The sequence below is a fragment of the Panicum virgatum genome, chromosome 8K (genome assembly GCF_016808335.1).
Source record: "Panicum virgatum strain AP13 chromosome 8K, P.virgatum_v5, whole genome shotgun sequence".
NCBI classification, from domain to species: Eukaryota; Viridiplantae; Streptophyta; class Magnoliopsida; order Poales; family Poaceae; genus Panicum; species Panicum virgatum.
The window spans coordinates 28,534,066-28,551,786 of record NC_053143.1 but is presented as its reverse complement, the minus strand read 5'-3'; the positions used below and the strand labels follow the sequence as shown (position 1 = coordinate 28,551,786).

General features: G+C 47.2%; 1 pseudogene; it reads left to right on the top strand.

Moving 5' to 3' along the window:
• The first annotated feature begins 12,962 nt into the window (after nt 1-12,962).
• On the top strand, nt 12,963-17,187 carry LOC120645602 (annotated as a pseudogene).
• The last annotated feature ends 534 nt before the right edge of the window (nt 17,188-17,721 follow it).

The window sequence follows — 17,721 nt, the reverse complement described above, 5'->3', positions numbered from 1 at the left end:
CCGCCTGAACGCGCCATTGAGTTTTGTATTGATCTCTTGCCTGGCACAGCTCCTATTGCAAAGCGGCCCTACCGTATGGCACCTATAGAGCATGAAGAAGTAAACAAGACTATTGATGAGTTGCTAGCCAAGGGCTATATCCGTCGCAGCTTCTCTCCTTGGGCGTTTCCATTGTTGCTAGTAGATAAGAAGGATGGCTCGAAGAGGATGTGTGTTGATTATCGGGAGCTGAATGCAGTTACTATCAAGAACAAGCATCCACTGCCCCGTATTGAGGATCTCTTCGATCTGCTTCGAGGTGCTCGTATATTCTCAAAGATTGATCTTCGTTCGGGTTATTTTCAGCTAAGGATCCGTCCTGGGGATATTCCGAAGACGGCATTCACCTGCAAGTACGGGCTATATGAGTACACAGTCATGTCCTTCGGCTTGACTAATGCCCCGGCTTTCTTCATGCATCTGATGAACATGGTTTTCATGGATTATCTGGATGTCTTTGTGGTGATTTTCATTGATGATATTCTGATCTTCTCCAAGACAGAAGAAGAGCATGAGGAGCATCTGAGGCTCGTGTTGCAGAGATTGAGAGAGCATCAATTGTATGCCAAGTTCAGCAAGTGCGAGTTCTGGATTGACGAGGTTCCATTCCTCGGTCATGTTATCTCTCAGGGAGGCATTGCTGTTGATCCGAGTAAGGTGAAGGATGTACTCGAGTGGGAGACACCACAGACAGTGAAGGAAGTCAGGTCATTCTTGGGCTTAGCTGGATATTATCGGAGGTTCATTGAGAATTTCTCCAAGATTGCGAAGCCTTTGACTTCCTTGCTAGAGAAGAATGTGGCTTTCGTATGGACTGAAGAGCGTCAGATGGCCTTTGATGAGCTGAAGAAAAGGTTGACTACGGCACCAGTCCTGACTCTGCCAGACCAGACGAAGAGGTTCACGGTATATTGTGATGCTTCGAAGGATGGTCTTGGGTGTGTTCTGATGCAGGAGGGCAGAGTGATTGCTTATGCTTCACGGCAGTTACGTCGGCATGAGCTGAATTATCCCACTCATGATCTTGAGTTAGCCGCAGTTGTGCATGCTCTGAAGATTTGGAGGCATTACTTGTATGGACAGCGGTGTGATATCTACACTGATCACAAGAGCCTCAAGTATATTTTCACGCAGAATGAGCTGAACATGCGGCAGAGAAGATGGCTAGAGTTGGTCAAGGACTATGATCTGGAGATTCACTATCATCCGGGCAAGGCCAATGTTAGCAGATGCTCTGAGCAGAAGAAGTTATGTCAACATGGCCGTGGCTTTCCAGATGCCTCCAGAGTTATGCGAGGAGTTCGAGCAGTTGAGTCTGGGCTTCTTGCATCATACTTCCAGTGCAGCATTCGAGGCAGTACCGACTCTAGAGTCAGAGATCAGGCAGCATCAGAAACATGATGAGAAGCTACAGGAGATTCGTGAGTTGCTCAAGAAGGGCAAGGCTCCTCATTTCAGAGAGGATGATCAGGGTACTTTGTGGTACAAGAACCGGATCTATGTGCCTGATGTGCATGATCTCCGGAAGTTGATTCTGAGTGAGGCCCATGATATAGCATACTCTATTCATCCGGGCATCACGAAGATGTATTATGATCTGAAGGAACGTTTTTGGTGGTATGGGATGAAGCGTTCAGTGGCAGAGTACGTGGCTATTTGTGACACTTGTCAGCGTGTCAAGGCTGAGCATCAGAGGCCAGCAGGTCTGTTACAGCCTTTGAAGATTCCAGAGTGGAAATGGGAGGAAATTACTATGGACTTCATTGTTGGATTGCCTCGTACTCAGAAAGGGTACAACTCCATTTGGGTAGTAGTGGATCGTCTAACGAAGGTTGCTCACTTCATTCCAGTGAACACTACTTACTCCGGTGCCAGACTTGCGGAGTTGTACATCTCTCGGATTGTCTGCTTGCATGGTGTGCCTAAGAAGATTATATCTGACAGAGGGTCCCAGTTCACTTCTCGGTTCTGGGAGCCGCTCCATGATTCGTTGGATACGAAGCTGCGTTTCAGTACGGCTTATCACCCTCAGACAGATGGGCAGACAGAGAGAACCAACCAAGTGTTGGAGGATATGCTGAGAGCTTGTGCCATTCAGTACGGTACTAGTTGGGATAAGTGCCTGTCATATGCTGAGTTCTCATATAACAACAGCTATCAGGCCAGTCTGAAAAAGTCCCCCTTTGAGGCATTATATGGCAGAAAGTGCAGAACTCCTCTCTATTGGGATTAGATTGGAGAGAAGCAGCTCTTTGGCCCTGAGATCATAGATGATGCAGAGCAGATGGTTCAGGCTGTGCAAGAAAATCTGAGGATTGCACAGAGCAGACAGAAGAGCTATACAGATGGCAAACGGAGAGATCTGACCTTCAGTGTCGGTGATTATGTGTATCTGAAGGTGTCTCCGATGAGAGGAATCCGCAGATTTAATGTCAAGGGGAAGTTAGCACCTCGGTATGTGGGGCCATTCAAGGTGCTAGAGCGGAAAGGTGAAGTTGCTTATCGCCTGGAGTTACCTCTCAGCCTCTCAGGAGTTCACGATGTCTTCCATATATCTCAGCTGAAGAGGTGTCTGCGAGTACCCGAGGAGCAGGCACCACTGGATGGAGTGGATGTCCAGGAAGACCTGACTTATACTGAGCATCCGGTGAAGATTCTGGAGACATCAGAGAGGGTTACTCGGAACAAGCGCATCAAGATGTGCAGAGTTCAGTGGAGTCATCACAGTGAAGCTGAGGCTACATGGGAGCGAGAAGATGAGCTAAAGAAGACATATCCAGATCTCTTTGCTAACCAGCCCAGCTAAATCTCGAGGACGAGATTTCTTTAAGCGGGTAGGGTCTGTAACACCCTAATTTAAATTCCAGTATTTAATAATAAATTTAATTGGCTTTATTTAATTTTCTAAGGTTTATTGTGTTAGATTTGCATTTAATCTAAAATTTTGTTCTATAAGTAATTAAAAATTTGTCTAGGTTTAAAAATTTGTGTTGCATTCATGCCGGTGCATACTTTTATTTGAGTGCGGTTTGAATTCAAATTCATATTTGAATTCAAACTTTGTTTGAATTAGATTTAGAAGGGAGAAGAATAGGAAATAGAAAAGGAAAGGAAACCAAAACCCCAGCCCAACCCAACACAACCCAGTCCGGCCCATCACTTCCCCCTTCCCTTTTTCCCGAGCCCAGCCCAAGGCGACCCAGCCTCTCCCCGCGGCCCAGACCCCCCGGCCTGCCCCGCGCTAGCGCCCGCAGCCCGCGTCGCCCCGCTCGCCCCAGCGCATCGCCCTCTCCCTCACCGCGCCCCCGGGCCCACCTGTCGGCGCCTGCCTCCGCAGCCTCCGCAAGCGCCCGCTGCCGCTGACCCGTGGACCCCGCCCACCAGCTTCGTCTTCCTCGCGCAACCGAAGCCGAGATCCCCGGCCCCGATCGCGCTTGCCTTCCAACCGCGGGCGCGCACGCCCAGATCACCCCGCCGCCTTACAAATATACCCCCTGCGGCCCGCTGCGCCTACCATCTCGCTCAGCCCCGGCCGCCGTACCCTAGCTCGCCTGCGCCGCTCCGCCCCGCGCTGCTCCCCTGCTCCTCGTGGCCACGACGCTCCGCAGCGCCCAAGCCCCCCCGGAGCCGTGCACTAGCTCCGCCCGAGGCCCAGGAGACTCCCCGAGCCCTTCTTCCCCGGCCTAGGCCCCTGCAGTGCCGGAGCTCCGCCGAATTCGCGTCACCGGTGAGAAGCTCCGCCACCGTAAATTCATCGCCGCCAGTGGTTCTCAGCCCATCCTGACCCCCGTGACATCTTCACAGCACGACGCCGCGCCTAACCGTGGAGATCCGGAGCCCAGGGCACCCCGCGCCGACCTCGCCACCGAGCTCCGCCTAGCGCCGCCGCCCTTCCTCGACGCCGGCCGCCCTGCGCAGCAGCTCCGGCCACCACAGGCCCTCGGTGAGCCTCACAACGATCCGCCCTTTCTTTTGGCGCTAGATTTTGGTAGATGTAGCGCCGGGAAACCCCGAACCGCCCTGCGCCGGCGATGCGCCGCCGCGCAGTCCGCCCCGCGCCGTGGCGAGCCCCAGCCGAGCCTCCCCGAGCTCCGTTTAGAGCCCAGGTGGACTACACGTGCCCTGTAGGTCACCCCAGACCCAAGAACGGGTCGATTTGACCCTCGGACGGCCAAGTTTGGCCAAGTCCGGCGAGCTCCCGCGCAACGCCGCCGCGGAGCTTGGTCTCCGGCGGCCTTCCGCCGCCGCCCCGCGCGCCTCTCTGTCCTGAGCCGCCCGATTAGATTTCAGCGGGCTAGATTAGATCAGATCCTGATCTAATCCGGACCGTCAGATCCAAAACCGCCGGCCCAGATTAGATGGTACCTCTTCGGCCTGTCACTTTTGTTAAAGAGTCCCTGGACTCTTTGCTAATTAATCCGCCATCCCTCTTAGTTCAAAAGTATTTTCCACATAGGTCCTGTTTTAACGCTTAAGCCCCTGGCCTTCTTAGAAATCGAACCCGCGGTCCAGAGTTGTAGTTTTTGCACGTTAGACCCTGGATCTATAGTTTAATTACGTTTTAGTCCTCGGTTTTAGCAGAAAACCCCCTGGAACTTCAGTTTTCTTAAAATTAAGCCCCTAGAACTTGTTTTTGGCCTAGATTATGCGTTTTAGCTCCGTTTTTAGCGTTCTTTATATCCACGCGATCGTTGTAACGCGTAGAATAGTTTTAGATTAGTTTAGTGTGTTGTTTTTATTTATTGATGTATTGTTTCTTAGTTTTTGTTAGTGTTTGCTTATATGCTTATTTATCGTGCATTGTTTTGGCCATGTGTTCGTGAGTAGACGTTGATCCATCTGAGGAGCCCCAGTACCAGTACCAGGAGCAGCCGTCTTCCGAGCACTTTGAGCAGCAGCAGGAGCAGTACGAGGAAGGCAAGTGTAACATGAACAACCTATCACTTTTAAATACAATTTTCATACTGCATTTTAATAATGTATGCCTATAAGGACTTTCCTAGCCACTTTACATCCTTTATATATACCTTTGGGTTGCATTTTGGTTAGTTGTGCTAGGTGCCGCGCTATAACACACTCTGGTCCTTTTTAATTAAATTGATTAATGGTTTACTTGAACTTAATTCTGAGAGTGGCCCTCTGTGTGGATGAGTGGCTCACGTCTCGTTAAAAGGTGGTTTTTGTAGAAACATGGTTTAGGGGGGCCAGCACGGTGCTTAGTGCTTGGTTGGCCACTCTCCATAAGGACCGGTTCATAGAGCGACAACCTGGGACAACAGCGCTACCACAAGGCTAGAATGGGATAGACTTGGCTTACTAATTAGGTCTTTTTGGTTTGGAGTAACTTACCTGCGGGGCAAGAGTAGTAAGCTTCAATGGTCCCTGCTCCTCCGGCTTGGTCTGTGCTTGGATTGCGCTCCTGTGCTTGTACCCCCGGAGGTGGGCCCCATCGTCGCTGACCTGACTCTCGCGGTTACGCCTTACCAACGAGATTCTTTGTAACGGCCTCATAGTGAGTCGCTAGTCATCTCACCTAAGGAAGTGTGATGAACCTCTGGCGTAGCTCACGACTTGTGGGTAAAGATGTGCAACCTCTGCAGAGTGTAAAACTGGTATACTAGCCGTGCTCACGGTTATGAGCGGCCCAGATCCTCCTTTTGATTAGTGGGGTTGTCTCCTTCCGACGAGGGAGGTGCCTCTCGGGGTTTACCTTGGTGGTTTTGGTTTGGTTCTCAGTAGTAACATGTTTAATCTTGATTAATTACTATGTAACTGGGTTAATGGTAATTCATCAACTTGTAGTAAATAACTTTAATAAAATTTTGCCAAGATTAAAAGCTAATGCAGTTGAGTCAGCCAACCTTAGAACCTCATAGTTTGTGTTATACTTGTTGAGTACAAGTTGTGTACTCACTCTTGCCTCTTCTCTACTTTTTCCTCTTGGTTACGCTACTGCTGCTCAGTTCCTGCCGACACGAGGGAGTTCGTCCAACGCTACCAGGACTACGAGGACTTCTAGGCGTTCGTCTCCCAGTCGACGTCCCTGTGGCGCCCTGCTTCAGCTTCGGAGAGCTTTATTCGTATTTGTACTTCGCTTCCGCTGTATCAGACATTTTTGTCATTAATGTAATAAATAACATTCGTATTCGCTTTATTATGTCTTTTTACGTGATATGTGCTATGATATACTGTTCATTCTGTTGTATATACGTGTGACTTGATCCTGGCACGTATATGATTGCTCGGTTTATGTTCTTTTATAAACCGGGTGTTACAGTATGCCCTGCTAGGTGCCGTTGTTGACTTGTGGTTCAGAAAAGGTTTCCGCCCACGGCCGTCCACACATGAACCTAACAGGTCACACACTTAACGGGTTGGAATGTTGGAAAGCTTGGCTAAATGATTGTCTCTAGTACAAGTGGGAGATTTGTTGGTGATATGCCCAAGAGGCAATCATAACAATAAGGATTAAGGGCCCATACGGATATTGATCCATAAGCGATTAGGGTTACTAATGGGCTTACATGGTCGAGGTCCACTAGCCACACCCAAAACCGTAGCTGTCCTCCCTCCTCTTTGCCGCCGCTCCCTTCTAGTCTTGCGCGTGGTGCTAGCACATCGGCGCACAGCGTTCTCTCTCCCGCACATGTGGACTTCATGGAAGCGCTGTTGCTGTTGCGATGCTGATCGGCGAGGAGGATACGATCTGTTCGTGACAAGAACGACTACTTAGTCTACTTCGAAGCGAGACTACGTTGCACCGAGTCTACTCCAACGTATCTTCCGTTGCGCTACGCATCTAATGGTAATGATCTATGACTTCCTACTCGCAATTTTCTTAGGTGAACGCGGTATTTGATAATTGTTATAGCTAGCGTAGCCTACCCGTTTCTCTTTAGGCGACACTACCCAAGAGCTCCACAAGCTGTGCCGAGTGAACCGCTAATGATTGAGGCGCTCACAGATTTGGAAGGGAGAGTTGGACGATGGCCGTCTCGGGTTGTGTGGTCGGTGCAGCAGTAAAGGATGTCACCCTGTGAGAAGGCTTTGTAGCAGCGGGCCTCACAGTAGCAGAGGATGTCGCCATTCGGCTTCGGTGGACGTGGGGAAAGCGAGGACTCCTTCGGCTCCTAGATGAGGAATCGCCACCGCCATGACACATCATGGCACATGAGCAGGAAAAGGCGGAGCCAAACGGCATGGATTCTATTTTAGTAGACGGACGACGAAAGGTGGGAGTCCAAGGGCAAAAAAAATTCCTGCGGCGGTGCTGCACAGCGCTGCTCGTGCGACACCCCCCAGGATTGTGCCATGTGGCTTTCGGAGCGATCGCGACATCCGCTGTCGCGGGAGCTGCACGTTATTTTGGAGTCGTTGCCCTCATGCGACGGAGCTGCAGCAGGAAAGCTGAGCACCAGATTATGGATGGAGCTGGTGTTGCAATGGAGCCGTCCGTATTCTGCTTGAATATAGGTCCGTGAAAAGAGGATCTGACGCCAAATTACAGAATTTTGCCACTGTCGAGTATCAGATACCCTAGTTCTATCATCGATGGAGAGTTCTCCCACCGCCGGGCATTCATATTCAAATGCTAGGAACATCGGCCATGCTGTTCTTCCATCAATGGTGACGGCTGAACCGGACACCATCCAAGTAGTTGCGGCTACTGAGATTGCAGTTCACTCTATTTCACCATTGAGGTCATCATCGGCTCCCGGCACTGAGTTGGTCACTGGTGCTTCCACATTCTCAACGGTGATGGAGATGCCAGCAAATTCAACCATGCAAGCATCAGAGGTGCTCGAATCCATGGCACCTCAAGATTTACCAATTGATCAGGTAGTTTTGCAAAATAAGCTTTGAACTATGCTTCTATTGTAGTTTCATGTTTTAATTATTATCTCATTGTGTCGTCGGTGGGTAGTAATCATGGTCGATCTGCAATTGTACCTCAAGTTGGAATGTCTTTCAAATCAGAGTATGATGCATATCAGATGTACAAGGCGTATGCTAGGAGAATTGGTTTTAGTATAAGAAAGAGCACCACAAGGCTTAGAGCAGATGAGACTGTATATCAGAAGCATATGGTTTGCAGCAACCAAGTACAACAAGCTAAGCATTCAAAACATCAGACTTCAAAAGAAAATGCCACTACAAGGACATGTTGTGATGCTCGTATTCAGTTCAGTGTAAGTCGAGAGGGAATTTGGACAGTGCAAAAGGTTGTATTCGACCACAATCACTATCTTGCTAGCCCAAATAAGGTAAACAAGTTGAGGTCCCAACGACGTATTACGAGGAGCTAGAATACAACCAGCCAAGGTCTATGAATTTCTTAAGCAGTGGTACGGATGAGTTGAGAATGTACCTTTCACATTGATGGATTGCAATAATATGATTGGTCATGAGCGGATGAAGTACTTACCATCTAATGATGCACAAACACTACTAGAATATTTGAAGAATAAGCAATTAGAGGATCCTACCTTTTTTTATGCCATACAATTAGATGAGGCTTTTAGTCAGATAGCCAATTTCTTCTGGGCAGATGGTCAAGCTATCATGAATTATGCATGTTTTGGTGATGCCGTGTCATTTGACACTACATTTTAGACCAGCAAATTTGAGATGCCTTTTGCCCCACTTCTTGGAACCAACCATCATAAGTAGATAATTATTTTTGAGGCTGCACTGTTATATAATGAAACCATTGAATCATTTGTTTGGCTCTTCAACACATTCTAACAGCAGTGTCCGGCAAGCATCCTAGCACAATTTTCATGGATCAATGTGCTGCCATATCTGCTGCAATTAGAATTGTATTCCCTGACACAAGGCATCGTCTTTGTTTGTGGCATATTTTCCAAAATGCTTCCAAACATCTTAGTCACGTAATTGAGGATCATCCATAACTTCTTGCAGAACTTAAGAGATGCGTCAACCAAGAGAGTTCTGTGGCATATTTTGATGAGTTATGGCATAAATTATTAAACAAATATAAGCTGGAGAAGAACTCATGGCTCAATAACCTTTATGCGTTGCGGGCACACTTGGCTTCTATCTTTCGTGACTCTTTTACTGCTGATATGACCTCAACGCAAAGAAGTGAAGGTATGAATAATGTATTCAAGAAAAGGTTTGGAAGGAAACTTTGTCTTTCTGAGCTCTTTGAAGAATATGAGAAATGCACTGCTAGTCTGAGTGAGAATGAGTTGGATGCGGACTATAAATCACGATCCACTAACCCAATTATTTATATGCCACATTTAGCAATGTTGAAGGCTGCACCTCAATCATATACAAGGAATCTTTATTCAGATTTTGAGGAGCAATTTTCTTTCTCATGCAAATTGTTTCAATCTGAAGGGGCAATCAATACATATAAGGTTACCCCCAACCAAATATCAAGATGAAGCAATAATTATCTTTAACTCCTAGGATCTGACGATAACATATTCTTGCAGAAAGTATGAATGCATTGGTATGTATCACTCATTAAATTAATACTACTTCGTAGTACATGTTGCTCAAATACTTGTCCATATATTTTTCTTTAAAACTCTTGTCCATATATATTAAAGGTATTTTGTGCAAGCATGCTATATAAGTCTTTACTATCATTGAAGTTTTTATCTTGCCAACTTAGTACATACTAAATAGTTGGACAAAATATGCAAAAGGGAATTTTATTGTGAGAAGAGACAAATAAGTGACAATGAAACATCAAAAGCACAAACTGCACGTATCTCTAGAAAGGCAACATCTCTCATTGAAGTGCTCAGTTTCAAAAGATCTTCTTGATGATCTGGAGAAAGCTATTGATAAATTGGACCGGGAAGCAGATACTACACTAAACCAAAGACCTGCAAACCTTGTGTAGTTTCCCGAGTTAGCACTGAATGTGAAATAGATATTTTAAATGGTAAAGTATCTATTAGAGCTCCTAAGGTGATAAAAGCTCCAAAGAAGAAAAGAGAAGATGTACTTGAAAAGAAAGGGAAGAAAAAGAAGACTACAAACAAAAAAGGTACTGCCACGAATTCAAAGATGCATTTTTTCCATCTCATTTTTATAGCTAGTAATATTTTCTATATTGTATTTTGCAGGAAAAGATAAAAATAATGCACGAGGTTTTGAAGAATTGACTGTAAGACTGACAGATAACCAAGTCTTATTTTTTTTATTTGAATGGTCCATTTACAAATATATGCCCTGAACAATATTTTTTTTCTACATAGGGTTCTGGTGCACTACCAGGCTTCTCAACCAATACATATGGTGAATTTCCGATCATGGTTGCTCCTTCAATCTAGCGAGAATATATGGTTGTTCCTTCAGCACAGGGAGGATACATGGTTCCTCCATCAGTAGCGAGGATATTGGATTGATCCTTCAGTTCAAAGGAGATGCATGGTTCCTCCTTCATCGATCCATGGAGGATATATGGTTCCTCCTTTTTTTTTAAATGAACTAGGCAGGAGAGCTGCCGATTATATTAAAAAGAAGATACAACGCCGAGACTAGGCACAACAATAACCGCAACCACAACGATACCACCACCGGCCAACACGACCGCACAACTTCTCTCGAACTCGACTCAAACAATAACCGGTTGGATTGGGACATCAAATACGATTGCGCAACTCAACTCGACTCCGTACAAAACCACCACGCCGCACTACCACTACCCAAGAAGAAGCCGACAAGTATCCAACCTCGCAAGCGTCATCATCCCCCGACAATGTCCCACACCAACCAGCCGCTGCTATACAGCCAACCAGCCACTGCTATACAGAACTGGCCACCGCAGTCCACTACAAGAAAACTAGCCACCACGACTCCTCTACCATGCCGCCATCATCTTCAGATCACGCATATATGATCGCTGATCTCCCATCTCCGGCCTTACGTTGGCAGAAGTCAGCAGAGAAACCCACCGCACCGAAAGAGCCACCGCCATGCCGGACCCCTCGCCGAAGTACCGCTACAGCACCATGCAAACCAAACATCCGATGCACCACGCCAGATCCTGGAACTCCGAGACAACTCCTCGCCCAGGTCGGATTGGGATGTCAACCTAGGCCTCAACTCAAACGCCTCGCCACATCCACCACTGCACACCACTCCTCGGACACCACCTTAAAGTGCACGGGGGCCTCGCCACTCCCGCCACTGGACTCTCCAAGGATCTGGGCTTATTTCACCGTCGAGGATGACATAATACCACCAAGCTACTCCAAAACCTCACCTTCATCGTGTCGCCGCTGGAATCTCTGCTACACCACCTGCACAGACAGAAAGCCTCCAGAGACACGGCTCATCCCCGCTACCCAGGTCGGATTGGGTCGTTGTCCAGAGCCTCTGCACACCATGCCCGGTCGGATTGGGTTCTCAACGCGAGCCACCCCAACACAAGCAACAATTTTTTATTTATAGGGGGAGAAAGGAAGAGAATAGGCAGCACACCCGTCGATGGCCGTCACCGCCATCCAGAATAGCCTGGCATCGCCTTCAAGAAGGTCACGTCGCCAAAGATGCCGCCAACGCCAACCCAAGATGGGTCAGGTTTTCACCCGCAAAATCCGACACGAAGGAGGCGGAGAGGTGCAAGGAGGTTCCTCCTTCAGTCCAAGAATTTTATACAAGTCTTTTAGTGCGCCTTGAAGATGCATCAGCTGCTCGAAAATTACGTTTTGATGAAGTTTCTAATCCTGCTATATTCTAGTAGTAGTCATACTTTGATAACTTTTAAACAAACTACAGGACTGAAATGTTCTAATTGCACTGTTTTGGTGATTCTATATTTTTTTGAACTTCACACAGCCAGTGTTCTTGCATTTGTGATCGTTACAATCATAGAGTTTCCTTCTAAACCTTTTCTCAAAAACATACCTTCACTTGGCTTCTCTTCGATGATATAAGCAGTTAAGCACAATCATCATTCACTGAAACTTGAGAGCACCGAATACAGAAATATACTCCGCCAATTCGACGTACAAGGTTGCTGGCTTGCTCGAGACCTTCAAGCTTGCTGGTTTTGCTGCAGACGGCCGATGTGTCGTACAGCTCAAGGATGAAGAACGACCAGGCGCCGGGCGATGTCCGCAGGCCGCGAGGCTTCCATCCAGTCTACGTGAGCAGACCGGCTTCGGCGATGCTGCAGAATAGCCGTCCGACGGCTCCATCGCACCACCGGCTCCATCGCTCGGCGCGGCTTTCCTGCTGCAGCTCCGTCGCATGAGAGCAGCGGCTCCGAAACGGCGCAGCTCCCGCGACCGCGGATGTCGCGATCGCTCCGAAGGCCACGCGGCACAATCCTGGGCAGTGTCGCACGAGCAGCGCTGTGCGGCACCGCCGCAGGGAATTTTTGCCGAGTCCGAGGGTCTCACGAGAGAGAGAGAGAGAGAGAGAGGTGAGGCGTCCATCTTTTTCAGTTTCTGCAAGTCGATTCGCCGCACCTGCAAGATCCAGGGAGTCGAAGAACCCCACGAGGAGGCCGTTCCTGGCGAGGCTCATCTCCATGAAACGCCGACGCATCCGCCGCCGTCGGCGAACCCAGGCCGGTATGCATCTTGATTCAGTCGCCCTATAACCTAGATGCCGCAAATCTCAACCTTTTAGTTGATCTGTTTCTTTCATCTATATATCTCGCACGCACGCACGCACTGTCATGTCACACAGGAATCAGAGGTGATCTGTTTTTTCTCAGCTGCACTAGCTGCAGATGGATCGACGGCTAATTCAGAGGCTAAACGAAAGGGCTCTCCCTGCGGGCACGGTGGGAAATCTGTAGGACCCAAGAGGACGAGATCATATCTCGCAGGTATCGTAGATCTTCCTGAACTTGTGTTCGTCCAAATTCTACTCATCGATCGTTGTCTCCGGTGTTATCGTTGGCATGCACTGTGTTTCTTCAGGTTTTATTGCAGAAGGTTATTGCTCTCGTGCCAATGCAAGATGCTGCACGAGCGGCCTGTGTCTCTCGGGAGCTTTTACAGTCCTGGAGGTGTTACCCAGCGTCCTGAGAAACCGCTCTGGAGTCTGGGTGAAGAGGCTGAAATTTGAGTTGAGGTTTCTCCGCTGTTAGCACTAATCTTGACTAGTTAGATTGCATAGGTTGCATTTTGGCTAGGACGTGATTTGTTCACGGTGTGGCTGTGGTAGGCGCATGCATGTGTTGCATGCTTGCATGTAGATTAGTTTGTGCTAGTCCATGCATGCGTAGATAGTTAGCTAGTTAGTTCGCGTGTGCGCGCGTTCTGTTAGGATTGCAGCAGCAGGAATGGCCAGGAGTGAGCGGTTGGCGGCATCGGCGTAGGAGCACGACAGGCCACGGATCAACACTGGAAGACCGGTTCTCCCGGTGGAGTAGGAGCTCACGAACGGCAGAACGGCCGGGTCTCCAGGAAGCGTACGTGCGCAGGAAGATCGGTGTGGTGGGAGTCGTGTGGGCGCTGCGTCGCCAAAATGGGGCTACAAAAAGGCCATGTACATCCTGTGTAACTTTGAGCCGAGTCCTTGAGATGGAATAGAAGCCAACATACAGACCGTCCGTGCGGCCGGGGCGTTCGTCGCCATTATCGTGTGTGTGCTGTTCATCATCTTCCTCCTCCGTCCGTGCGTGAGAGAGTGAAGAATCCAAGTGTATCAAGGGCTGGTTCCAACATCCGCAAGGTGCCAACTAACTACATCGATCGCTGGCTTGATGCATCCACCCCTGGGCTCGAGGAGCTCACCCTGGAGCTGCCCCGGGATGGCAAGGTGAAATGCAGATTCCCCTGCAAGCTTTTCTCTGATGAAAAAGGCTGTTCTATCCAGTCTCTTTGCCTCGACCCCTGTTCGTTTCACCCTGATCTAGGATCTTGTAATTTCAGAAGCTTGAAGAGAATGCACTTAAGCTCGGTGCGCATCAACACAGAAGAAATAGGATCCTTTCTTCCTAACTCCCTTGCTCTGGAGCATCTTGAACTCTGGCATTGCCATGAGATAGCTTCCCTCAAACTACCTTGCACTCTGCAGCGGCTCAGTTTCTTGCGGGTGGGGCGATGCGACACGCTGGAAATGATACAGAGCGATGCTCCATGTCTCTCCACCTTTCACTATGAAGGGCCGATATTGCCACTCTCGTTTGGAGATTCACTGCAACTGAAGGACATCAAGATATCAGTCTACCCTTGGTTCAACTTGTTCGACCATGCTCGCACTGTGCTTCCAACAGTTGCCCCGAACCTTGAAACTCTATTCCTAACGTCTGCTTATGAGGTCGGCACGTTTTCATCAAGCAGCAGGGTGCCAGGAAAGTTTCTTCACCTGAAGTACCTGGAGCTGGCGGTTGTTGGACCAAAGACCCAAATGGATTTGCACTATGAAAGTATGAATACGTGTCTCTGGTTCCTTTTCTCAATTCTTCTCCAGCATTGGAAACTTTCATATTGCACGTATGTCATCTTTCATCTCTCATTGTCACAATTTTTTTTTCTTTTAGAATGATGGATGGCACAAACTAATTTGTTCTGTGCAGGTAGAGGAGTCCGCTACACCGGAATCTATATTGGCTATTGACCCTTCAGAATTGTGGGGGAGGCATCATCACAAGAGCATCAAGCATGTGACGATCACTGGTTTTTGCCCCACGACAGAACTGATGGCGCTGACATTTCATATCCTCGAGAACGCGGTGTCGCTTCAGAGCCTTACACTGGATAGCAGGATCCGTGGTTTTGGGAAGGGTTTGGTTGCACGCATCTCACAAGACAGTGGAACCCGTGATTTCAAAGAGTGGCAGAGTAATTTCGTTGGCAATGAGGAAACGCTCTGGTTGACGAGGAGATCTTGTCCGGACTGGGAGGCTTACCTTTTTCAGAAATGTATCATTAGCCATATCATTGAGAGAGTTCCCTCCTCTGTGGAATTAAAAATACTCGGTACACCCCCCGCTGAAGTTATGTTCTTCTTCTCAAAGATGGAAAGGCATTGGGGTTCAGCGGTTTGCCCACGTTGGGAAAACTATATATCATCTCTTAGGAACTCTTGATAAAATTCAATCGGTGCCCATCAAGCAATCTGGTGTGACAGATCCGAATCGAATGGCCCGTAATGTGAAGCTGCCAATGCCTTCAGCTGTTCACAAAATGGCAGAGGAACTTTGGATCAGGGGCGAAGCCACAGTGACTTTGCCTGGTGCACATGCACCATGCTGAAAATCAAATCCCTAGTAGTTAACTCAAATTTTACCATGTAAATTATATAATTTTACTCTATGCAATGGAGTGCACCAGCGTCATTTGAATCCTAGCTCCGCCCCTGCTTTGGATTGTTCTTGCCAATCAACTGCGATGCTAAATTATGCAACACCAGATGTTCACGAAAGAGTAAAATGCACTAGAGGTCCACCAACTTGTAAGGATGTGTCATTTAGGTCCACGAACTCTAAAAGTGTATTTTTAGGTCCATCAACTTGTAATTTGTGTCACTTAGGTCCATAAACTTTGAAATATAGGTCCATAAACTCTGAAAATGCATTTTTGGGTCCATAAACTTATAATTTGTACCACTTAGGTCCATAAACTCCAAAAGTACATTTTTAGGTCCAGAAATTTTATCCATGACCAGTCGTGTGGCCATAGACGCACCCACAAAGGTCGCCTAGCTGTCCATGTATATCTTTCAACCACTCACCGAGAACCACTCTAGATTGACCCAGCTCTAACGTCGGCACAATATTTTTCACCACAACTTCTGGCGCCACCATATCCGGCTACCCGCACCACGGAGAACATAATATCCCCTAGCACGGTACACATGTTGTTAAGTCTCTTGTGACATCCTCCACCTTTCCCAAGCCATCACCTCATTCTTTCCACCCATATTACAGGGTCATATCTAGATCTAAGCTTCCGAGTTCACTAATGAAAGTATGTAAGCTCCCCTTTAAATCCTAATACATGTCAATAACATCCGAAATAAATCTCCCATCCATCCTATCTCCTCTCCATATGCTCTTGATTCAAAATCGGAGCTCAAATTTCACCCTTCTGGCAAAACCCAGTAATGTGTGGGCATCGTGTAGATTTATGTAGGTGCGATATCAATGCATGGAGGCTAGGTGGAGGGGTGTGGACCTAGGTGACACAAATTACAAGTTTATGGATCTAGAAATGGACTTTCACAGTTTGTGGACTTAAGTGACACAAATTATAAGTTTATGGACCCAAAAATGCAATTTCAAAGTTGATGGACCTAAGTGACACCCTCTCACAAGTTGATGGACCTCTGGTGCATTTTACTCTTCACGAAATAAGGAAGGCTTTGAGTTAATTATTTTGTGCCTCAGGAGAGTATAAAGTGTAATTGTTAGTACATGTTCTATTTTTGCTGTACTATTAATGCTGGACTGGAATAATAGTATAAACAGATTGAAAAATTCTTCTCTTATTCGGTTGACCTATCGGATCTATTTGAGATATGACGACTCATTGCTTGCTGAGATTAACAGGTCCACTGTCACTTGTTGGATATATTCATAGACCGACAGTCCGACACGAGCATAGAATCTCCAGCTGCTATTCGTTTTGAAATCTTTGTTCTTTATGGCATGAGCTGTAGCGATGAATAAGAGCTGAGAGCAACATGTCTTGACAACCGGTGGTTCCTGTTAACAGTTTGATGGTTAACATTGATTGACTGAGTTTAGCTTGACTGATTTGCTATAATGAAGTTTTATAGTCCAAATTAATCCAGTTAGACTACGGTCAAACAAATCTTAGTCCAAACAACTGTTCCCCTTAATCTCAGCTAGCAAGATCCCAAAAAGACATGATGACTCGAAAAAAAAACATTATTGACAACAAATTTTCAGGTAAAATTGACTAACATGTCAGTTGAGACTTGAAACTAGGCCATCTTTGACATTTCGCGGAGGGCATACAATAGAGTATATTAACATTATTCTGACATAAGTTATGTACAAATATTGATATGACCAACAGATCCAACAAATGTTCCATGCTGCTAATTGTGTTCAAGGAACCAGCGGCTATGAATCGTAGTGCCATCATTGTCTGCCTCTTGCACCAGATTGCTCAGGCTATAAAACAGAGTGGGAGCAAATCTGTCGCGGTTTATTCAGAGATTATCATACAAGCTTGATCCAAACAACTGAAAAGATAAAAAAAAAAAGAATGTGAGATAAAATATGTCATACCTGCAGATAAGAGTTTCCAGTGCTGGACTACCGATGAGAAAAGGGACCAGAAACAAGTATCTATAGTTAAAGCTGATTACAGTCTTTGGTCCAACAATTGCAACTTTGCAAGCTAGCTCCAGGTACTTGAGATGGAAGAATTTTTCTTGTGGCAAATCGTTTAGACCATAAAAAGCACCGATCTCATCAGCAGACATCAGGAACAGAGTTTCAACATTCCGGGCCACTATGGGAAGACATTTGGTGCATCGCTCTCTATCACCTGCAGCATGTTGCATCGCCCAACCCGCAAGAAACTGAGCTGCTTCTGTGTGCAAAGGTATTTTCAAGGAATGCTATTCTCATGGCAGTAGCACAGCTCCAAATGCTCCAGAGCAATTGAGTTGGAAAAAAAAAGAGCAGTATAATTCCCTGCAAAACGAATCCTAAAAAGTGAGAGCCTTAGAGCACCCGCAGTTGTAGTCAAGGCTTGGAACGTC